Genomic DNA, 24,602 nt, shown 5'->3' with positions numbered 1-24,602 from the left:
TTAGACTGGCAATGACATGCGGCGCACCTTGCCTGTAACTATAGTAACGGTTGGTTGGCGGGGTGATATGATGATGAGGTGATGTGTTACGTGTGTTGTGAGTGTTCAGTTGTTCCACTGTGAAGATGTAGCTACATTAAAGTGGACGAAGTTCTCCTGCAGACACTGAAAGTAGTTTTAATTCGGTAACTACAAGTTTATAGTCAGCGTGTTACACTAACTGTAGAGGACAAGCTTCTTTGACGGTAGGTAGGGCAAGTTCTGAAGAGCGAAAACCCATAAAAGATAAAAACAAAGACCAGCCAAAGCTAAGAACGTTAGCATATAGCTAGCTAGCTAAACAACCAAACGTTAGTCTAGTCCAGCGGTCAGAAACCTTTACTATCAAGAGAGACATTTTAGAAATCTGTCTGGAGCCACAAAACATTTGAGCATTGTGATGAAGGTAACAGTTTATAGCCATTAGGGTTTGGTGTTGTTAACAAAAATGTTGAAACAAATGTAAAAAAGCTAACAGGGATGACTATTTAATCATGTTTGGTCAGCGCATTAATATTAATGTGCACTACTTGTCTCCGCATTAATATTTACATTAACTGTCAGCAGTCAGGTGCGCGTGTATCGGGAATTTACCAACTGGTTTCGAACGCGGCTCAGCCAATCAGAGTCGAGGATGCGACCTTTCCTGCTCCGTGATTGGTTGATCGTTTCCAGCACTTGAGGAATGCGACCGTGGGCCAGAGCCATGTTGGCCAATCAATGAGTCGTCCAGGGAGCGCAGCGGACCTGAGTGAGAGCAGTCAGAGTCGGAGAGGCGGAGGGAGCAACATCAGCGCCGTGGACGTGGAGCCTTTGAGCATCACACACATCATCCACCGCAACGATCAAAAAACTGAAAATAACGTGACTACACGAGAAAGATCTGTTTTTTCTAAACGCGTCCTCTCACCGGGTTTCTCCGCTTTCTTTGTGTTCTTGTGTTATTGTACTGGAGGAGAGCGAGGCTTCACTGCGGCTAATCAATTCTCCTCATCCAGACCTGGAATTACAATGAAACATGTAGGTGACACGTTTTCTCTCTCAGTCCAGGAACCACAATAGAGAAGACGGCGAAGAAGAAAGCAGGTAAAACATCTGTCTGAGCTCTGTTTTGTTGAAGAGACGTAAATGTTGTGAATTGGAGTGATAATGTGTTTTTTAACCGTGCGTAACTTCATAGATTACACATGTGTTTAGGAGGAAATGTGCTCTGTGAGTGTCTTATTTACATCACAGCATCCTCCAGTCGATTTGTTTTATTGTTATACCTGACAGATAATGTTAACTTAAAGGCGTCAATGGTGCCACATTTTCCCTGCTAGGGCGCATGTGTGGCACTGCAATGTTTGCGCTTTATTGTTGAGCCTCCATTGATTTATTGAAGGGGGAAAAAAACTGTAAGTTCCACCGCATTTTAGTCCCATTCATACGAGGCACTGTTTTCTTCTCGGTTTCTTCTAAAAAGGGGGAAAATGGTGACGGGTGCCGCATCTATAGGATCAGCATCCCCTCTGTGGAGCCCCCTGCGTAAAAGAAAAAACAGGTATTTTTTTACTGCCTTAATTTCTAGTCGCTGTTGTGCTGCTGCAGTGTGTTAGAGAGGCGAACAGGTTCTTAATCATGAGGCTGTTGTCTCATCTGCTGCCATACATAACGCACAATACAGTAACGCCTCGGCATAATGCAACAAAACCCTCACATTTTGTGTCTCACTGTGATGCCATGAATGCAGCAGCAGCAGCATCCATACATGGAGTCACCTAGCAGCTTAAAACAATGGGTTTGTGTGTATGCATGTGTGTGTTGCCACATTAGAGTCATGAAAAGACAGATCACACACATGCACAAACACACACACACACACACACACACACACACATGAGTGGCTCCAATGGGAGCATAATTGCCTCATGAATGCTAATGCATCATGTTAATGCAGAGAAACACTGCAAACTAAATGCTCCCCTCTGCACTGCTGCTGCCTCATGGGCTCACAGGTGCTCAGGCTAGCCTTACCTAACTTAACTGTGTGTGTATGTGTGTGTGTTTTAGGCATGCATGCGTGTAGGTGTCTGTGTAGGTGCGTGTTTGTGGATGATATCACCTTGCATATGGTTGCAGGGCCATGTGTGTGGTTGAGGATGTGTTTTAACCAGGATTTTTTAGAGCTGCCGCACACCTACACCTGCCTCACTGGGTTACTAAAGTGAGGGTACATTAGAGAAGTGCTTCCCCGTCCTCCATAATTGACACAATCGGCCTGTTTGGCCACATAAAAAAAAATCTGGTGTTCAGCAAAGTGAGTAATTGAAAGTCAAATTAAAATCCAGCCTAACACACTTTAAATCTGTAAAAATAGTGAAAAATGTCCCTCTCAATTTCCCAGAGCCCAGGGTAATGTCTCCAAATCGCTTATGTTCGACTGGCAGTCCAAGATAAAACAGAATAGAGATGCAAGTAATGATTATTTTCATTATTGATTCATCTAGTAATTATGTTTTTGACAGGACTGCCCCACCTCTTAGTCCATTAGTCAACGAATCGGTCGTTTTGATCTTAGTCGACTAAGATTTAATTTATCGATTAGTCAATTTTTCATGCTTTTTCCAAGCTGAATGACTTATTTCCAAGAAACTTATGAGCACATCTCTGGTGCACAAGTGATGCTTTTATGTGATTCTTTGTGGAGAGATCTGTCGATTAAATTGTATGAGTGTTATTTGACTAAGAATGTCTTCGGTAGATGACAGCTCTAGTTTTTAATTAATGTATTAATTGTTTGGTCTATAAGATGTCACAAAATCCAGAAAAATGGGCTTTAAATTGCTTATTTAGTCCGTGCAACAGTCAAAAACCCAACAATTTTCAATTTACGGTGATGTAAAACCGAGAAAAGCAGAAAATCCTCACATTTGAGAGGTTGAAACCAATGAATACTTTGCACTTTGTCTTGATAAACAACTTAATCGGTTATCAGGATTGCTGTGGATTGATTTCCTCTGATTTAGGATTATTTTCATTATTAATTCACCTAGTAGTTATGTTTTTGATGAATTTATTAATTGTTTAGTCTATAAGATGTCAGAGGCTGAAACCACTTAATACTTTGCACTTTGTCTTGATAGATGACTTAATCGCTTGTCACTATTAGAGCTGCGACAATTAATCGATTAGTTGTCAACTATTACATTTATCGCCAACTATTTTAATAATCAATGAATCGGTTTGAGTAATTTTATAAGTAAAAAAGCCAAAATTTTCAGATTCCAGCTGGTCAATCCCTCAAAATCAAAGAGCGGAAGCTTCTTCTGAGATTTAACATGAACATGAGGGTAAACATCCTTTTACAGAAGAGGAAGAGAGGAGCACTGTGTACACTCACAGCAGCCTCCACAGAGCAGACTGCAGTGCAGCCACAGGACGTGTTGTGTTTTTGAGTGAGGGGCAACGCTGCGATTCTAGGTATACGTATAACCCTACAGCTGAACGATCACACTTTCAAGCTGTTTGTGTTTCTGCGTACGCCTACCTTTGAGTGAAATCAACAAGTTCACGCCCACTCTCTGGGGGCTGTTGAAAGGCATTCTGGGAAACACAGGGAATCACTGACTGAAGTGGAAGCAGACGAGAATGTATACACCAAGTTGATGACAAAGGCATTGCACATCACAGATGGATGATATAAGAGTGTCAGAGGGGGGGTTGTTCCTTAAAATCTCAGCAATGTATCCCACACTCACACTGTATTATGGGTGATATTTACCTCAGTATTGTGTCTTTATAAAGCAGTGTAGTCGATTATTTGGAGTAACCCTTCCCGTGTTGCATGATGGGTGACTTCACTTACGGTTCTCGGGCCCCGGTGTGCTCATTCCCGATGTGGTGGAGGAGGTGGATCGTCTGTAGCTTCACCATCCATCATGGTTATTTTATGAGTCAGCGGTGATTAATCTGATCGGCGGTGGTCAGGCTTCCAGTGCACCCTAGAGAACGAGCTGGAAACGGGCTGCGTACATACGTAGACAAACGGCCTTGACTGCATCCCTGGATGTTGGGGGATTTCACCGGCGGCTAGTGGAGACTCTGGTGTTCACGTCATCGCCGGGGACTTGAGTACACACGGCTGACGTTGTTCTCAGTAACAATCAACCTTTTGGAACAAACAACAATTGTATTTGTACTGTACAGTGACTCATTTTCCTGGATAACCCCCGCTGCATTATTGATGAATAAAAAGTGACGTCATATGTGCGCCGTTAGTTCTTCTGCAAAAAAGGAAATACCTCTTTGTCTAATTGTATCAGACGTTTTTTTATTAATGGTGACATGGCTCACCTGGTTGGACTCAATGCTGGCTGTTTCCATGTCAGCTGAGAATGTAGACAGTTCTACTGGATCACATTGAGAGCCTGCATGGCTGGACCGGAAGCTGTTTAGAGTCAATCAAATACTTAATAAAGACAAAGTAGAACATAGATTTTCACTGGCTGGGATTTAAGTGACTCTAGTTTTGTTTGTAGTTTTGGACGACCTCACTACTGAATGGAAAAACAAGCTTTTATATGCAAATCTCTCACATTTTGAGAATATATGCATTTCTGTTGTTCTGTGAATGAGAGGAACTGTCTCCAGTATAATAAATCTTGGTAAACTGGTAGTGGCTGAACAGTAAACCAAATATATCAGATTACTGACATTATGAGTCTCCTGTTGACCAAAATTTACTCAATGCAATTTTCAATACATAAATTGCCTGAGTCCTTTTAATATTGAGCATCTTCTGAAACAGAGTCTGATCTGATACTTAAAGGTCCCATATTATAAAAAAGTGGAATGTTTTTTTATTATAAAGCAGGCTTAAGTGCTATATAAATACTGTGAAAGTATGAAAACGCTCAATCCACAGGGAAATACACACAGCCCGTATTCAGAAACTCTGCATTTGAAACAAGCTGTCAGGATTTCTGTCCATTTGTGATGTCACAAATATACAATATTTAGACCCTTTACACATATTTAAACGTAAACATTCTAAGTGTGTCCCAGTTTATTTCTGGTTGCAGTGTATGTGAATGTCATCAGCTGACAGGAATTACAAATGGACCCAAGCTGTTGCCTAGCAACGCGATTCTGTTGCAATTTCGACGCAATTCTGTCGAAATGCGCTATAACAGTTTTTAAGACAGAGGGTAAATACAGGCATATTCAGGCACACAGTATGAGGAACATAAAGTTGTTTTTTTTTAACATTACAGCATGTAAACATGTTCTAGTAGAAACACAAAATACAAGTATGAACCTGAAAATGAGCACGATATGTGACCTTTAAATGAACTTAAATGTAAATATCTATCTGACTCATTGAAATAACAGCTGCAGCCTACTAACTCTGACATACCTTGTTTGTTTACTGGAGGTCCTGGTTAAAAAAAATATCAAGTTAATAAGCTTTTTATGATATTAATGAAAAGTTAACAGGGAGGATGTGACTCTTTAAATTGACGAATCGGGCTGTTGGAGTTGTTGGAACTACAGAAACACTACTAACGGTTGTACAGAGGTGTTGCAGAGTGGAGCTTCTTCCTTTTATAAAAGATCTTTGGCTGAGTACAAACACCAGACAACAGAAACGTCTCCTTTTGGCCGGCAATCTAGTTTTTAAATTTACATTTGCACAATCACACACTCTAATTTTCACTCATATATTCAGTAGAGGTCGACTGATGGTGGATTTTTAAAGACTGATATAATAACGATAGTTTGGAGCAGGAAAAAGCTTAAAGCCGATCAATCGGCTGATACTCTATCTTCTTTACTTTTGCAGCAGCCTAGTCGGCTAAATCAGTTTTTTGTCACTCTGAATTTCCTAATTCATAAGAGAACATCCTGAAGTGTGATTTGGTCGATTACATCATTGGAAAAGATTCTATTTATTTACAATGAGCGATGGGCTGCTCTGTGGTTTACAGTATCACTGGCCAGGATTACTTCTGTTGCACGTCTTGCATTGTTAAATGCTGCTCTTACAAACCATTAATGTTTGTGCATATGCTGGGGTATGGAGGATCCTGAAGTGTGCGATTTAATTTCATGAATGGATGGTTATGGGGCTGGATTAGTTGGAAGAGAGAACGCCAAATTGGTACAATAAGCAAGTTAAAGTAACAAGGAATGATTTATTTTACTCCTTGTCTTCCTGTCTTGTATCGTGGACAAAGAGCTGATAGTGTTGCGTTATATATTTGAGATAATTTATTTTCTCCCCCTCTAACCTTGACTTTGTGAATGGAGCCTCCATGCAAAACGGTGACGTACGTCCCCGCGTGACTGATGGCGGCTGTGCAGCCATCGGCAGCTATCAGAGCCCTGTTCCGCAGATTATGATAATTTAATCTGCCAAACCGATTTAAAGTGGACAAAACACCGCACAGTACAATAAAGAAAGGATCAGATTTGTATCACCTTTATTTCAGTCGATACTGATCCATTAAATTATGCCCCGGTCGACTCAGGACATCTCTAACAACCAATGACAATGGGGTTGGGGGATATGGCGATATGACAATATATACTGTGAGGTTATCACTTTAATAAATCTGGGTGTATTAGTTAGGGATGCTAATTTTGAAAAATGTTCTTAACCGATAACCGACCCTCGTTAACCGATTATTAACCGTTAACCGACAAGATTTGTGCCTCGCATGCAGCGGTGTACCAGCTGCAGGAGCACAACAGATATTGGTTGACAGGAGTCCCCAGTTCACCGTCCGGGAGCGTTAACTTGGCAGCTACGATGCTGCGTGTAGTGTCGCGGACATGCAGCCACTTTCCCAGTAAAAGTCTCCAGCGCACATTTAGTTTAGTTTAGCAGGTTGTCAGCTGTGTGTCTGCCCGGCGTAACGATACTTTGTCTGCCCGGCGTATCCTTAGTGAGTGTCCAACAGTGTGTGTATTTGTGCTACGTTAGCAGCTCTAGCATTGCCGGAGGCTTCGTGCTCGCTGCCGCACACGTAGTCTGCGTAACTTTAGTCAGTGTCCAACAGACCGTGTGTGTGTGTGTTGGCGGTGAGTGTGAGGTTGTTGGTGGCGTTCTAGCTGTGATCGTAGGTGTAGCAGTGTGTGAAGAGTTCATTTGTCGGTGAATAAATGCTACAAAACTACAACTCCTCCGCTTAAGCGAGCCAGAGACCGGAGCCGACTTCCTGTATCCTGCAACTCCGGCTCCGCCTCTTAAGGTGGGCTGTTAAGGTGGACCAGCTTTTCTCCTTAAAGTGACGAGCCGCTCCTCTGAGCCGCTCAGCTTTTGAGTTAATTATTAACATTTATTTTAACCGTTTTAACCGATAGCGTTAATCGGGTAAAATGCATCAGGTCGGTTAACGGTTAAACGGTTAATTATGGACATCCCTAGTATTAGTCCATTGCATGTCTTATTCAGCATTTGATTGTATTTAGCTCCTCCTTCTCATGTAACTTCTGGTTGCAAAAAAACAAGATGGCGACGGCCAAAATGCTGAACTCGAGGCTTCAAAACGGCAGTCCACCAACCAATTGGTGACACCACGGTGACTACGTCCACTTATATACAGTCTGTGAAAACACACAGACCATAAGTCCAACATTTTCAATTGGTCATACAGTAATTAATTAGGTCAAACAAATCAAACAGGAAGGAATTATGATGCCCTGATGTATTAAATAACACAGCATTGGTACATTTATTGTTATTAAGGTAATTGTGTCAATTTATAGACTAGTGCAGTGTCTGTTTCTTGCGTGGCTGTTCAGAGCGGGCCGATTTATTCCCATATTATAGGTACAACTTGTTGCAACAATTGCTTATTTAATCCAAAGTGTTTTGCTGATCACAGTGCTCATCACACACATGGTGCAACTCCTCACTTGTATCCACGTAATCATTTTATCTGGTGTCTTCCCACAACTTCTTTGTCTTTTCTTTTCCTGGGAAGACTCTTGGCAGGAGTCATTGTTGTTACAAAGATTGTTTGTTGACTTGTTTTGTCGATTTCTGCTTGCCAGTGTCACTGTCTCAGCAAAGCAGAGCGGCCACCAAGTGGCTCTGTTCAAACCCAAAGTATTTACCAAGCCGTTAGTCATCGCATCTCAGCCCTGGAGTTGTGTACGACTGGCGCTAAGATGGGCTGAAAAAGCTCCTCGCTGGACCGACACCTTCCAGTTGGCTGTGAGGGAGGTGCAGCTCTGAGAGGCCTTTTTATTTCCCCTCAGTCATTTTAACCACCTTAAACAGACGGGACTACATCCCACTGCAGCACATACATGACTGCAAAACATTCTGTTTGCATGGAAGGGGATTAATTATCGCCTACATCAGATTGACTAATTATACAGTTGATAATCTTTTGAAAGAAATATTCAAAGTGGTTTCGCAGGCCGACTAACAGCAAATAAATCCGTGTGATATCGTCATTCACAGTGGCTGTCACTATCTGCTTCACAGTTATGATGAGAGCATATGGTGTCATAAACTGAGAGTGCGTGATGCAATCAATAACAACATTTACATATCACACATACAGCGATTCACCTCGCCAGTATAGATTAAACCTTTGCTGATGATTAAGCATTTATCCTATAGTTAATTTATTTTAAGACGTCATTTCACAGAGGTGTTATTTGCATTTTTTGCACATTCATTTACTGAATTTTATCTTATGGCAGTGTTACTCTGTGCTTCGTCACTGTACAACCGAGGGGTAGGTACGTAGGTGCCAGTAGTTCAGGTTACATGTTTGAGACAGAATTCATATTTTGGGAGGAACTTGCCGTCACCCAGGCCTGTCAGACTCCTGCAACTGCATCATGAGCAAGTCTAGTTCGTATTTGTGAGGCTTTTTCTGGTTGCCAGTAGTTGAATGATGCTAAGAGTTTAACCTACTGCTCTTTTTACTTTCGTAAACATCCTCTGGACTTAAGTACGGCTGCACTATTAATCAAAATTATATTGAAAACGCAATATAGCCCACTGCAATTTTTAAATCGCAGGATGAGGAGGAAATAACAATATTTGTTAAAGGTGAAATGTCAAAATACCATTTCAAATTAAATATTGTCGTGCTGCAGAGATGTCCTGACCTACACATCATATTCTACAGACTTAAGACTTAATCCTTGTTTGCTACGGTTCCCCCCAAAAAATCACACCATAACCATTTTAATATGTTTTTTAAAACAGATGCACGTACAGCTGGCGGTACCGTGAGGTATTATTAACGCGATGTGTTTCCGTTGCCTCTCTCATTCAGCAGCCTTGTTATGTTCGTTTAACGTTACGCTACGTTGTCTCTCACCGTCCAGTCATCTACCGAGTTTTTCTTCCTCACCGCGGACGGTCAGGACTAGAGCTCCCGCACCTCGATATCTCGCCACACATCCGTGTTGTTCTCGTCCGTCGTTCATCTCCGGTGTATCTGAAATCATTCCTGCTGCCGTCCTGCTGTTTGTTTATGAGCCACGGCGACCTGTGACAGTTACGTCACGGACTGTGTGCCCTCATTTTCAACCAAATAGGTTTGTCCTGCCCCGTTTGTTAGCGACCCTGGTGCGTGCAATTCACATGGAAATCGACCCTGGTCCAACCCTGGTCCAACCCACCTCTCGACCTGGGTCGCAAAGGCGAGTCGATCAACGCGGGTTAACCCTTTCATATACACAACCAACCCTGGTTCAACCCTGGTTCAACCCTGGTTGAGTCCTTAGTGTGAAAGGGGTATTTGTTGGTAATGAAAATTGGAAACCTGTTGTGCGTGGTTACTCCTCACATCCCCTTAACTGTTGTAAGTCAGTCCCTTGATGTTAGATCATGGCTTTCTAGTGGTGTCTGTCTGTCTGTGGCAGGGTGTTATGCAGGGAAAAACTATAAGTAGGCCAGTGTGACCAGAGCTCCTAAAAAGCAGTTGTTAATGAATTCATAATAGCAGTTGTCACTGGAAATGAGATGGACTTACTGTAAAGTTCACACCTGTCGTAGGCCGCCACGCTTGTTGCCGAAGTTAAAACGTTGCAGGTTTTATGATGGGAATAGAAAAATCTGAGAAGTTATGTATTCTTACCTGCAAACTGTGATGTAACAACTAAATATTCCCTGTTGTCGAGGGAGTGCGGGTCATGGGAGTTTTAGAATCACAACCCACAACGGAGATGCCTTTGGAATCTGAGTCATAACCATCAGAGCTTCTCGTTGGGTCTTCCCGAACTCAAGGACTCTCCAAATCGATGGCTGTTATCTGCATCCGAAACAGCTTTAAAATGGTCGTTTATAAGTGTAGACGAGGAAGACCATCACACGACGGGGTCACAGGTTTTAGCTGGCTTTTCCTCGATGATGCAGGAATTCCTATTAATGTTCCCTCCTGTCTCATGTGATCATGTTGTGTTTTTTAGCATCCATGCATGGCATCTCCACGGGTGGTAATGAATTAGCCTAATTGAATTTTACGTCGGTAATATACTGTAGCCATTAGGAATCGTATTCGATTGTTATTAGATTAATACAGAACAGCATTAGTAATAGAGTAATAGAGTAATTCATCGAGCAAATATGCCAACAAATATGTACAGCTGCGTGTGTTTAGACTATAGGGGTGGAACGGTTCACAAAATTCACGGTTGGGTTCATATCACGGTTTTGGGATCACGGTTTTTCGGTTCGGTATGTTACAGCGAGGAGGTCATGCTCTGATTTCAACATGCTTTTTATTTATTTGGCAAAAATAAGTTAAATGTTTGCCTTGACAAAAGTCTGGCTTACATAAAGGACATAAACACTTCTTCATTGTCAAATCTTAATTGAAAGAATAGGTCTTCTACAGTAATTAGTGTAAACAAAATATGCTGCTTTGTTATTTTCATGTAAATACGATGTAATTATAGACTAAGGCCATACACTGAAGCATAAGCTCAACCAGAACTAAAAAAAAACAAAGAACAGTACAGCATATGTCTCAATTTCCTGATTTTCAGCTCTTAATTAAAAGATTTGTTTTTCTACTCAAAGTGCAGTATGTGGAGGAATACAGTTGGATTGCTGTGCCACTGTGTTATTTAGAAATAATGAATAAATATAAAACACCATTACAGGGATTGTGCTGCTGAAATTACTGTGTTGCTTAAGTGTCTAGCGCAGCTCAAGTAACGTTACACTAATCATGTGCTGAAATCCAGCGTCCTCCATGACTGCATAAGGCTGCATATCTTTCACTATAAACCTCCCCAATGCTTTAGTTGTGTTTTTTACCCTGTCTGAGTCTGCATGTAGAGGCTGTTTAATGCTGCGGGGAGAAGGAGTTGCTCTTTCCTACCCAGAGTGTTGCCACTAGCATAAGCCACACGTGTTGCACAGTGCTTACACACAGTCGCCATTTCTTGTCGTTTTCATGGTAACACTAAATCCGTAATGCTCCCATACAGCAGAGCCAAACGATGCTGGTGGATCCTCTAACTGTACTTTATCGTGTCCACTCGCTATTTCCTTAACTGACTGACAGCCGCACTCGCCACTTCATCCGTGAAGGGGGCTGGGTCACGCTTCATCTGGTCTGCACTCGCCAAAATTGAGCCAATAGCAATGCACGACCGCAGCTTCAGTTACACTGCGCGTGTGTTATACCCCGTACCTCAAGACGCATGTCCACCCGTGTCCCAGCCTCCTTCAATAGGCCTTGATTTCTAGTGTGACAATAAACGGGAGCCAAACAATACACAATCGGCCTCATAACTTATTTTAAATGAACCAAACAATTCATACACGTCCCGAACCGTGACTAGCGAACCCAACGGTTCGTATTTTTTTTACCTGAACCGTTCCATCCCTAGTTTAGACAACATTTAGTATTTGAGAACTTCTTTGTTTGTAGACTAAACATGGTCATATTTATGTTAGTAAGGTGAAGAATAAAGTCTCCTGTGTACAGTATACTGTGGTAGAGCTGCAACGATGGAGGAAATCAATCTGCAAATATTTTGATAATCAACTTATTGTTGAGTTATCAAGCAGAGATGCCAAAAAATTTAATGGTTCCTGTTTCTCAAATGTAAGAATTATCTGCTTTTCTTGCTCTTATATTGTAGTAAACTGAATATTATTTGGTTTTGGACTGTTGGTCTGACAAAGCAAGACATTTGATGAAGTCACTTTGGTATTTTTTATATTGTGATGGGCATTTTTCAAATGTTTTCTAATGTTTTACAAACGAAACAAAACTGAAACGATTAGCTGATTATCTGTTTAAGTCACTTATCAAGTAAAGATTCCAGGGCTGCCCCCTCTCAGTCGAGTAGTCGACTAATCAGTCATTTTGGTCTTAGTTTACTAAGATTTATTTAGTCAATTAGTCGTTTTTTATGCTTTGTTCATGCTGAATGTCTTATTTCTAACACGTATGAGCACATTTCTGGTAAACACCAGATTTAAAGTGGTGCTTTTGTGTGATTGTTTGTTGAGAAACTCAGTTTTACATATCCGTCGATTAAATCAACTAATCGATTAGTTGACAAAATCGTATGAGTGTTAGTGGACTAAGAATTTTTTGGTCGAGGACTGCCCTTGAAGATTCACTAGTTCCAGTTTCTCAAACGTGATAATTTTCTGTGTTTTATACTATTTAAAATTGAATATCTTTGCGTTACTATACTCTGACAACTTCTATTTACATTTTAACTCCGAAAAAGGACAGTGGCCGTTTTTGTGTTTTTTCGTCTGACTCCTGGTAGCACTGAGAAATGTTTTTATTTAAATGTGAGGCATGAACTGAAGTTTATTAAAGGACTATAAAATGAAAACTCACTAAATGACAGAGCTTAGTTTGGCTTGTTAAGGTGTTTTGTTGAACTGCGTAGTGATGCTTCAGCCCACCAAACACCAGATAACTCAGCTGTGGCTGAAAGAAATCGTTATGACATTATGTAGTGTCATTCTGATGAGAGTTAATGGAAGCTTGGGCCTTCTATAATACTCCTCACTCCACACTATCATCTGAAAACTAGGCTGCATTAATGGATTTTTATTTTTAAACCAGTTTTATTCCACCACCGCCGCCGCCGCCGCCACCACATGCATCACTGTGTCAGGACCAAGGGCAGTGCATTGACCTTTATGGACAGAGTTCACAGCAGCTTCGCCTCAGTCCATATTAGAATACAGAGCCATACTGTTGCTGCTGCTGCTGCTGCTGCATGCCCTTATGCACTGGCACATTTCCCAGCATGCTTCAGAGAGGGAGGGAGGCAGGGAATAGAGATGAGAGGAAGGAGAGAAGGGTTGAGAATGGGGTTAAAGAAGAGGATGGCTCAGACAGAAGAGATGGGAGGTGGAGGAGGAAGATGGTGAATGAGGAAAGAGGAGATTCAAACAAAAACACACCGCCGTGAGACGACGGACGGCGTCGATATGGACGCCAGCCAGCAGGATCGACTGACTCTTTTTGTGTTATGTTACAGCAAAACACACGGGACGCATACAAAAAAAAAGTAGGAACCACGGGGAACAACCGTCTTTTTTATTTTTCTCCCCTTGTGTTTAAGCTTTCTCTCTTTTTCAATGCTGCATTGCTATTTGTGAGAGAGACGCTTCAGCCCACGCGCTGCCAGAGAGGGAGGGAGTGAATGGACGGAGGGATGGAGTGAGGAGGGATAGTGTGCATGTGTTATTGGGAAGGTGGGAGGGGGGGTCTGCTGCGCTGTCAGGGGGCTTCATGTGTTTCTGCAAGGGAAGGTCAGGCAGGCTTGTAGCAGTGAGACGGTATACTGTAAGCAATGAGGCACATGTACAGGCACATATATAATAATAGGGGCTGGCTATATGGTTGAAATCAATATTAATATTTTTGCAATATCAATACATGACACATCATGGCACATGTATGCATAATCATGTATAAAATAATCAATTTCAGGGCTGCAAGTAGCTAACGATTGTTTTCATTATTGATTAACCTGTCAGTTACTCTTATTTTTAAAGAGGACCTATTATGCTTTTGTGCTTTTCCCCTTTTCGTTTAGTGTGTTTTTTTTTTTTTTTTGCATGTAAACCTCTGCAAAGCCCAAAGTCCAGGAGTTATTCTCCCCCACAGAAACACTGCTCCTGAACTGCCTGAAACACCTTGCTTGAAGTTCTGCCTTTTCTTCCGTAATGTCGTGATGTCACTAAGTAACACATTTGCATAATACCTGCCTAGTGGCTAGTGTGACACGCCCTCAAAGAAAGCTAGTTAAGCTTTGTTGATACTCGCCATCTACGGGCACTACGAGCATGCACAGAGGCGTTTATGCTCAGCACGTTGTTCGTTGCAATATGCTCCAAAACGCCAGGAGGCGTAGAAACAAAATATTCTGTGCAAGAAGTCAACGAGTGTTACCAGACAGGAAAGTAGGCTTACTGGCGACAGTAGTAAATACTACTCCGACGTACGTACCGCCAAACATTGCATTCGTGAACTGTAATTATTACTGTCGCTTACCTCGAGGTCACAATGATTTTCCGTCTCTCGGTGTTTCCTCTCGGGTCGCCACTCTTTCCATGAGACCTTTTTTAGCTTTTACAAAACAATCTCTCAGATTCTTTCACAGCCTGAAGCAGGAGCTTAAACAGAGTTTCAGACAGAGGGTGAGAAAGCCGGTATGAGAAAAGTAAAGCGCTCTTTGAACATTTAAGCATCTAAACATATTCTAGTAGTCCCTTTAAAGGGACTCTATGTAAGAATAGGAAATTGCTTGTTAACAGCAACACCTGTGGCTGTTAAGTCAACGAAAGTCAGCGTCCTGTTACTCGCGCTCGCGCTTGTGCTCGCTCTACATAGACATGAACGAGCATCGGTCAAAACAGTGAGGCGACACACGTCAGCTAAAAGCACAATATCACTCTATATTTCAGCTGCTTGGCAGTAATGTTAGCTGACCAGACGAAGGTCTCTCCATGAATCACTGCTGATCCTAGTGTTGGCTTTTCCTGCTTCAGCCTCCCGACCACGGCCGGAGGGAACAGGGGAGACATCGGAGTTTTGGCCGGAGACGATAACGTTTCTCTCTGCGGAGCCCCGTCACTTCACAAGACACGGGAAACCTCTGTTGGTCTGGAGGAGCTGCAGCATTTATTTCTGCACAAACGTCCACTGTACATTTACTAGATATTCTCAGAGCTACTAACTCTTCTGCAGTGTGTAGTCTGCGCGCATGCACGTGAGAGTGGAGTGAGAGAGCGAGTGACAAAGAGCGCAGTGTGTGAGTGAAGGCAGGCAGGCAGAGGAGCAGAGACTCCGGCCCTGGAGAATCAAAGCTACGGTCTCCCCCGCGTCCTCCGACCGCGGCCAACACTGTTTAACAGACGGGCTTCACTAGATACAACCAAGAGGTTTTGGTGCTTCCGTGTAGTTTGTGTTGGAGTCTGAGTCTGAACAGCGTAGCCACACGCGAGCACGCATGGGACACCGACCCGCAATGATTTATACGTGTAAGAAGTTACAAACAGTCCCTTTAATTGATTAATTGTTTCATTATGATACTCTTTACACATATGAAACAACAACTTTAAACGGTTATTTTGTTATTTTTTAAATTACAATTTGTTTGGAATTATTCAAATTGAAAACATAACTTTGTAAAATGATAACATAAAATAATAATATTATCACAATACCATCCCACAACTTACATATCATAAAAGAAAATGAAAAGTATCACCTAGCCTAATATATACTGTAAACATGAAACCCCCCCGCCCCCCGAACCTGAATAGAATAAGCGGTTACAGATAATGGATGGATGGATGGATGGATGGTCTTAGTTGATGAATTAACTCTGTCTGCACCAAACTTTATGTTTGTTCTACTACAGAGAGCGTTTACACATCTTTCGGGTTATCTGTTCCATATGTGCCTCCGGAACTAAAGGTCGTCGGATTCCTTGTAAATGAAGCCCAGTATGGCAGCGAGTGGACAGACTGGCATCACGTCTCTGAATGTTTGAGTCACTCAGGGAAGCATTACTCATGCATTTAGGTTTTGTAACACACAGTGCTTAAAATAACTGCATTTTAAAGTCTTTGGGATTTCTGCAGATTGTGTGAATTACTATAGATCGGAACAGATGCAGAGCGTGCTGTTAATGGACAGTCACATCCTGTAAATCAGTGCATGAAGGAAGCGAAAGAGCTACTCGCAAAAATGTTATAAATGATTAATCGTTTAAGTAATTTTTTAAAGGTCCCATATTGTAAAAAGTGAGATTTTTAGGTCTTTTACATTATAAAGTAGGTTTAAGAGCTATATAAATACTGTTAAACTATCAAAACGCTCAATATATGGAGACACACACACAGCCCGTATTCAGAAATTGCACGTTTGAAACAAGCCGTTAGGATTTCTGTCCATTTGTGATGTCACAAATATACAATATTTAGACCATTACATGGTTTTAAACGTAAACATTCTGAATGTGTCACAGTTTATTTCCTGTTGCAGTGTATGTTAATAACATCAGCTGATAGGAAGTAAACATGGACCCAAACTGTTGCCTAGCAAGGCAGTTCCGTCGCAATTCCATTGAAATGCACTAAAACGGAGCGTTTCAGACAGAGGGTGAATACAGGTATATTCAGGCAGACCGCATGAGGAAAATAAAGTTGTTTTTTTAACATTACAGCATGTAAACATGTTCTAGTAGAAACACAAAATACAAGTATGAACCTGAAAATGAGCACGATATGGGACCTTTAAGGCAAAAGTGTAAAAAATTCACTGGTTTCAACGTCTGAAAAGTAAATATTTTTAGTTTCCTTGTCCTCCATCGTAGTAAACTGCACGTCTTTGGGTTTTGGAGTGTTGATGATACAAAACAAGACATTTGAATATGTCAACTTGGGCTCTGGGAAATTGACGGACATTTTTCACTCTTTTCTGTTTTTTTATTGACTAAACAATTAATGCAGAAAATTGTCGGCGGATTCATCTGTAATGAAAATAACTTAGTTGCAACCTTAATGCGACATCTCAAAGTTGCCACAGGTTTTGTATCATTTCCTGTTGGTACAGGCAAACTGACTACGAAAAAGTACATTATGAAGCATTTATACATACTGTAGCACCAGTGGTGGAAGAAGTACTCTGATTTTCTTTACTTCAGTAAAAGTAGTAATACTGCTCTGTAGAAATATTGTTACAAGTAAAAGTTCCGCGTTCAAAATCTTACTAAAGTAAAAGTACAAAAGTATTAGCGTCAATGTACTTAAAGTACAAAAAGCAAAATGGCAAATTTCAGAATCATAAATGTTATATTATTGGATTCTAAATATTGATGTATTAATGTGTTCATCACTTTAATGTTCAGCTGCTAAAGTTGGAGCTAATTTTAATTACTTTATATACCTTATCTGTTGTATCTTTATCTATAATGAAACATCATAATTTATTAGTTGATTATATTTTGTATTAACAGAAATCTACAAATTAACTGAATTTATCAAATAGTAAGTGGAGTAAAATGTACAATATTTCCCTCTGAATGGTGGAGTAGAAGTAGAAAGTAACAAAGCACTTAAGTACAGTACTTGAGTAAATGTACTTAGTTACTTTCCACCACTGCATACACTCTATAGGCTACAATAGAAATGTGGAACAAGTATAGAATACCACATTCTGCAGTTCTACCGTAGTATTCTGGCAGATCGTGTTGGCAGGGAGACAGAGCAGCAGGCATATGGGCAGCAGGACAAATCCATACATGTGTGAAGCACACACAGCAAGACAAACGGCCAGGCTCAGCAGGAAGACACATTGAGACCAGCACAGGGTTTATGTACTGTAGACACACAGAAACAAGGCAGGCATATAGAGGAAGACGGGGAGACATGTTGGACAGACAAGTTACTGTAGAGGCTGGAAGACATAACGGTTTCAATTCTTTCTTATAGTGTGTGGGCTTTGCTGCTGTAACAACTCACTTCCCCCTTCGGGATTAATGAAGTGCTCTTTCCATCCATCCATCCATCCATCATTTGGTCATATTTTGGAATTGTGTATCAAACCAACAGGAAATGTCATGAAAGAAATGTTTTTTTTATGAGGCATAAACTCTAGTTTTAGTGTTATTTGCTGTGTTGTATTATATTTGGTTGTCCCACATGCACAGGCTGGAATATCCTTTAATAACACACAGTCATAATGAAATGAAAATCACATTTCTTTGACTTCCTGGAGGAGAGTGTTATCTTTAGTGTTACTTCACTGTGTACCAGTATAAAGACAATAACAAAACCAGCCACTAAACCGGTCATAGACTCTGCCCCTCACTTCCTGTTTTAGTAAGAGATATGTCAGATTAAGGAGGGGAAATGGACTCAAAATGCAACATTAAGTCTTGAATTTGTATTTTCTAAAACAGTCAGCCCATGTTTAAAACGGACACAAGTAGGGACCAGTACCGGGTATTGGGTCCGATACTGTGCTCATGTACTCGTACTTGCAAAACGGCTCCGATACAACAGCACCGATACCAGGCTGAGCCCCGCCCTGGCGGCACAATGCGGTTGGGGCGCAACCGGGAGCAGGAGGCCCCGGCGGGGAGAGAGGGCGCAGCGAGCCCTTTGTCCACGCTGCAGCCAGGTCTGGGCGGGGAGCGCTGTAAAGCTGCGGCCATGAGTCACCTTCGCCCCGAGCCTTTCCAAGCCGACCTAGAGCCGGTCGCGGTGCACTGCCTCGTATGCGGGACTCCCCAGCCTGCCGTGTGTCGCTCACACCCTCCAGCTGGCTGTTAACGAGGGTCTTTTGGCACAGAGAAATACCTGTATCGGTACTCGTATCGGTACTCGGTATCGGCGAGTACCCAAATGTAAGTACTCGTACTCGGTCTGAAAAAAAGTGGTATTGGTGCATCCTTAGACACAAGTGTGTACGTCCATTTGTGTGCACGCATTGATTCGCTATTAGATTATCTTTATTTATTTTTATTGAATGAAAGCCTTGAAAGCCGGTGGAAGATCAGCTGGTTGTCAGCGGGGGGGCTTCTTAATTACGGCCTCTGAGGAAGCAGGGGGGGGGGGCTCGGAGGGTCGACGCACACTGATGTGAAGCCGGGATGTCAGAGCAGCAGAGGGGACCAGGCTATTTAGATTACTGTGATTCAGGAAATACTTCCCGTCAACTCCTCAAGCCTGGAATCAGAACATCATGTTCTCCTCCACTTCCACTGATATATCGATGTAATTTTTTCATCATCAGCCTCTGATGTCTTGTTGCATGTTTTGTCTTTGATGCTTCTGTCAGCTGCAGGTAATGTTGTTGCTTCAGGGTTTTGCTTTGGAAAGAACCAGCTAGATCATTGCAGGTCATTGTTAGACCTATTATATCAGTCTTTCATCATGACAGCCATTGATAATAATAATCATAGTTGGAGGATTCTTCCCTGAACACAAAAACCAGTCTGAGAAACCTGAAATTAACATCGCATAGCTCCTCGATAGTGTTTTTAAAATTCCAGTCACTAAAAGTTCGTTGTTAATGAGATATAACGCCAATTTTACGAACTGCCCTCTTTTATCAAGCTTGTAATTAAATAGATTTTTTTGCCTGAGATATGTTTCAAAATTGCTAGCCACAAGTGGCTTAATCTCCCACTGCTCTCACGTCGAAATGCATTTCTGTGAAGCGTATACCATACAGGAAGTGATAGTAGTTTAATGCATCAAAACTAGCTAATCGCAACAGATACACAGAGCTTAACAGAAAACTGTATTTGATGTGAAATAGTGACGTTTGGCTGAAACCTGATTGTAGATACATTGATAATCTTAGCATATTTCCCAAGTTCCCCCCGTATACACCTTTTTACAATAGATTTAGGGTTGTAACCAAGAACTGTTTTCATTATTAATGAATCTATTGATTTTTTTAATGATACATGTCAATCTGTGTCTATCTCAAGTTACCAGAGTCTAAAGAGATTATTACGTTTGTCTGATCTAAATTTATAATATGAAATGATATTAAATGAAATGGAGAAACCCTTTTAAATCCTCAGATCGGAGAGGCTCTAACAGCAAATATTTGGTACATTTACTTGATAAATGACTTGTACACTAACTGTTACAATTAATTTTTTTTTTGTCAATCAAAGATAAATATGGTTTCTGTCCTTAATAGATGGACATGCTTCTTCTTTTCTTCTGTTGCTTCTCTTCTCCTTAATGTTTATCACTGTGGTATGATGACAAAGGACACAATGACTCAGCAGTACAATGCTAACCTTTTCTTATACAACACTTATATATAGTATATATATATATAGTATATATATATATATACTATATATATATATACATACAGTATATATAACAGTACAGCAGATTGTGTAATTACAGCCGTCATTGTCGTGAAATAAACCCTTGCATCGCCCTGAAGGGGTTTATTTCACAACAATGACCCCTTACCGCTACATTATCATGCTTATTATACGGCTACTGACTTAAGAAATCGATAATTTGACACAAAAATGGTCCTCCAGAGTCCGACATCAGAACTGTGTCCATAGCAACGGTCTCTTATACATAGCAACGGTCTGTTATAAAGAAATAACGGACCGTAGAATGCTTTGATTGATGATAAATAAGAGTAAGAAAGCATCGATATTAGGGTTGTGAGATTTTTCCCTGACAGCAGTGCTATGCCGGTCCCCTCCCATTCCTGACGCTGCAGGCCTCATTCTGTAAACAGAGGACACACACACACACACACACACACACACACACACACACACACACACACACACGCATCTGCGGTCTCGTTCCTCTGTCCTTCTGTCAGATGAGTCCATATGGCAGCTGTCATGTCGCCTGCTCTCTTCTTATCAGAGTCAGATCACGGCTGCTCCCATCTCCTCTGTCAGCTTATGTTTTATATATATTTATAAGTGTGTGTGTGTGTGTGTGTGTGTGTGTGTGTGCGTGTGTGTGTGTGTGTGTGTGTGTTGTAGGAACTCGTATATGTGCTATACGTCCTTCAGCTGAAGCAGAATTTCAGGTTTAATCAAGCATTAAAGAAGCAGCACTGAAAGCTGCTCAAGGCTAGAGTATTATATAAAAGTACCCCCGACCTCCCAGCCTAAATCACAGACTTCCTGTACGAATTCCCTTTATACTCTGGTGTGCGTGTGTGCGTGTGTGTGTACTTCTCGACACGGGAAATGACCCAGCTAAATGTGTGAGCAACATCTAAAGCAACACTAAATCGTCGTCCTCAGTCACCTGTTTGTTTTTTTCTGTGGAGTAAAACATCACAGAGCAGTCGCTGTAGTGAACATAAATGAGCGGTGTTGAGTTTACTGACATCACATAACAGGACTCCTGGGTATTGTAGTTAAACGTTTCTTGTCTCTTGCTGCCATTTAGAGGAACAAAAGTGCATCCGTACGCAGTAGGGTTGGTTTTTGATTCAGTTTTGCAGAGCTGCTTGTAAATGTTACATCAAAGACTTAGTTACAGATTTTTTCCTTCAGTTGCCTCAGTTTTTTAAAATAATGCACATTTGATTATCGATTAAATGTTTTATATTTCATTACAGATGAAAATCAAATGTGAAAGTTTCCTTTCGCATTCAGGGATGATGCTTTAAAAGTGAGAATAACCTGTATATTGGGATGTCACGGTGAGGTAACTTTCCCACCGGTTAATAAACGTACGTTGATCTTTAACGTTGGATGGCTGTATGTCTGGCCTCTCAAGGCTTCATAAGTTCAAAAGTTAACATATTGCCTCATTAACATTATGGTTCCCTTATAGCATTGGTTTGAAATCTGAAATATTGCCAAATAGGATAGTTTGCTTTCTACTTCGACACCAAATCCTCCACCGTTGTCTTCTCTGTCAACGCTCTCTTCTGCCGTGTGTGTGAAATCTGATCCTGCTGTTCTGTGCTGAGACTCCGTTTCACTTTCACTTTCAGTTTGTTGCGTCCATCGACCAACTATGTATTGACAACACGGCGCTGATACGCAAAAGATGGGATAGCTAAATGGGTTTTATTTCTATAAAAAAAATCGGTGGGGGCGGTGGGCAAGTAATGTAATGGTGTTTGCCAGAACACCAATAACACCCACTACCATGGCAAACCTGCTGCATATTGTAGCCAGTCATGTTTAAACATAAATAGGTAATGCAATTTGTTGCCATTGATTGGAAATAGTCATATGAAAGGCTACAACTCCAGCAGACAGCATCATGTCAATGTCTGTGTTTTATTCTCTGGTAGTTTAGCTCAGGTGATTCTGAAATACTGATAATACCTGGCAAACATTTTAACGTTGGCGTACATTCATGCCGCAACATATCAGATATCAGTTTAGAGTTCAAACGCTGTTTTAATGAAAGTTTTGACAGTGCAACATTATCATATCACAGAAATGTTGAACTATTGTCTGTTTGGGAAAAGATATAAACAAATGAACACAATAAGTTGAGTTAAACCAGGTAAGACAATATATACATACACAGAATATGCTGATTCTCTCCTAATGCTGTGTTCTTGTCTTTCAGTGTGGAAACTGGTGAACAAGTGGACGTGAACCTGTGAGAGAAAGAAAGACACCTGAAAGAAGAAAAGGTGGAAGCCACTTTGGATCCTAACAGGACCGTCGTTGCACCACATGGAGGTTTTCTGGAGGGTTTCCTCAGCTGCTTTCAAAGCCGAAGCTCCTCACTAACTATTCCTGCTCCTTTTTCCACTATTTTTACTTTCTTGTTGTTGTTGCTGTCGGGATCAGAGGCTGCAGACCTCTTCCCTTCTAGTCTGCTGTTTTGTTCTAAGCAAGACCAAAACCAGGTGCCAAACTGACTGTGTCAAGAGAAAAAGCAAAAAAATCTTTGAAACTAACCATCACCAAATCATCAAAAGAATTTAGCTGATTTAGTAACTTAGAGTACAGCTTTATTTCTCTCCCTTTCAACTCACAAACACATTACAACACCATTTAAAATCCCATTTAATCTCATTCATTACAGCCCACATTGAAGAGATATTTTAACAAACTTTATATTCGTCGTCTTCGGTCCGTGTTTGCATAGCCGCTGCTCTTAATGCTGAAACTGAGAGACGACGATCAGTGCATTATTGGTTCAAAGTGCTTTATAAACACATCCTCCAGCTTGTAGTTATGTGTTGCAGAGGAGGCGCGTGGTAAGCAGTGATAACCGTGCTCTGACGCCGTCTGAACATTTTATTGCTTCGGCAGGACGGCGTTTGACTGACGGGCAACACAAGCCACGTCTAACCTGATAAATATAGGCTCCACCGCCGTTACCGCCGCCGCTGCTGCTTCTGCTGCTGCTATCTCAAAGGCTTGGAGATATACCGTCGTCTCAGTCTGCGCTGTGAAACACTGTTGACACTTTGCCTATCTCCTTCTTCCAGTTGCTTACACGAGAGAGGCCTCTCGCTCTGTGTCGTCTTCTGTTTCTTCCACACGTGGCGCTCGATTACACTCTGAAAGCCCCCCCTTTATCTAATCCCAGTGACCTCTTCAACTTTTTTGCATACTTCCTTTTATTCTACAAAAAACAAACAAACATGCAATTTAAAACCTTTCACTGTATTTAACATCTATTGTGGAAGTTTGTAAGAACAAGCCATACCGAACACCAGCCATACAAATACCTTTTTCTCATTTACAAAAACACCTCACCATGTTTAGGAATTCTTCAACAAAGTGATCTTCAAACACATTCAGTGCAAAAAATCAGGGAGTCAATGAAGAAACCGCTAGTGAGGAGATCCCTAAATGTCAAACCTTTGGATGAAAGAAGTGTGTTTTTATTTCTACTCGTGTCTTAACTAGATCGCACTAAACCTGTGAGCAGATAGTCTGCGGCGTCAAGTGTGGCAGCGACCACGCTGAGTTCCCCATCGTCGTCGCCCCCCGTGTTCCTCTGCGTTGACGGATGAATCCGGACATTTTCATGTCTGTTCTGTGGGCAGAACCTCGCTGCCCTGCTAGAACCGGGCCCAAGCCCTCCTTCGTTCTCTTCTGTTGGGCCAAGCTAAATTCAGAGCAAAGACACTCACACAAGGGTATCGAACGCACATAGATCCTCCCCATTTTAAAAAAATATATATTTTTCTTTCTGTTTTGTCACCAGTTTCTCGCTGTTGATCACTCTTTTGTGAATGCCTTGACATGCTCATTTATTGAACTGTCCTCTAGTAGCTGCTGGAAGGACTTCTTTTTCTTAAAGATTTGATGCTGCTTGATGTTCATTTAGCAGCTTTATTACTCAAACTCACTGTCCACTACTTCTAAATTCACTGTTTTTAAACCAAACTTTCAAGCATACTGACCTTTACTGATTCTCTTCCTCTAAATCTTTTAAAGGAAGTTGTTTGTTTCATCGGCAAATTGTGAGCATGATGTAAAAGAAATAGAAATTCTAAGTCACAGCTTGTGCCAAATTCAGACCGGCTTCCTCTCAGCTTAAACAAAGCGGAGGTCTCTGAAGCTGCCAGCACTGTTGTTTACACACACACACACACACACACACACACACACAC

At 41.4% G+C, this 24,602-nt stretch overlaps 1 long non-coding RNA gene across 2 annotated transcripts; it reads left to right on the top strand.

Annotated features, from left to right (window-relative positions):
• Positions 1-66: 66 nt before the first annotated feature.
• On the top strand, positions 67-24,460 carry LOC141754951 (uncharacterized). 2 transcript variants are annotated; one of them, XR_012590746.1, is made up of 4 exons: positions 67-245; positions 1,085-1,125; positions 1,505-1,582; positions 22,595-24,460. It is a non-coding gene; the product is annotated as an uncharacterized LOC141754951 (long non-coding RNA). The 2 variants fall into 2 exon arrangements; XR_012590745.1 differs by lacking the exon at positions 67-245 and having other exon boundaries at positions 725-1,125.
• The last annotated feature ends 142 nt before the right edge of the window (positions 24,461-24,602 follow it).

The sequence above is a fragment of the Sebastes fasciatus genome, chromosome 17, assembly GCF_043250625.1.
Source record: "Sebastes fasciatus isolate fSebFas1 chromosome 17, fSebFas1.pri, whole genome shotgun sequence".
NCBI lineage: Eukaryota > Metazoa > Chordata > Actinopteri > Perciformes > Sebastidae > Sebastes > Sebastes fasciatus.
The sequence above is the reverse complement of the archived record's forward strand: the minus strand, read 5'-3'. Positions and strand labels throughout refer to the sequence as shown.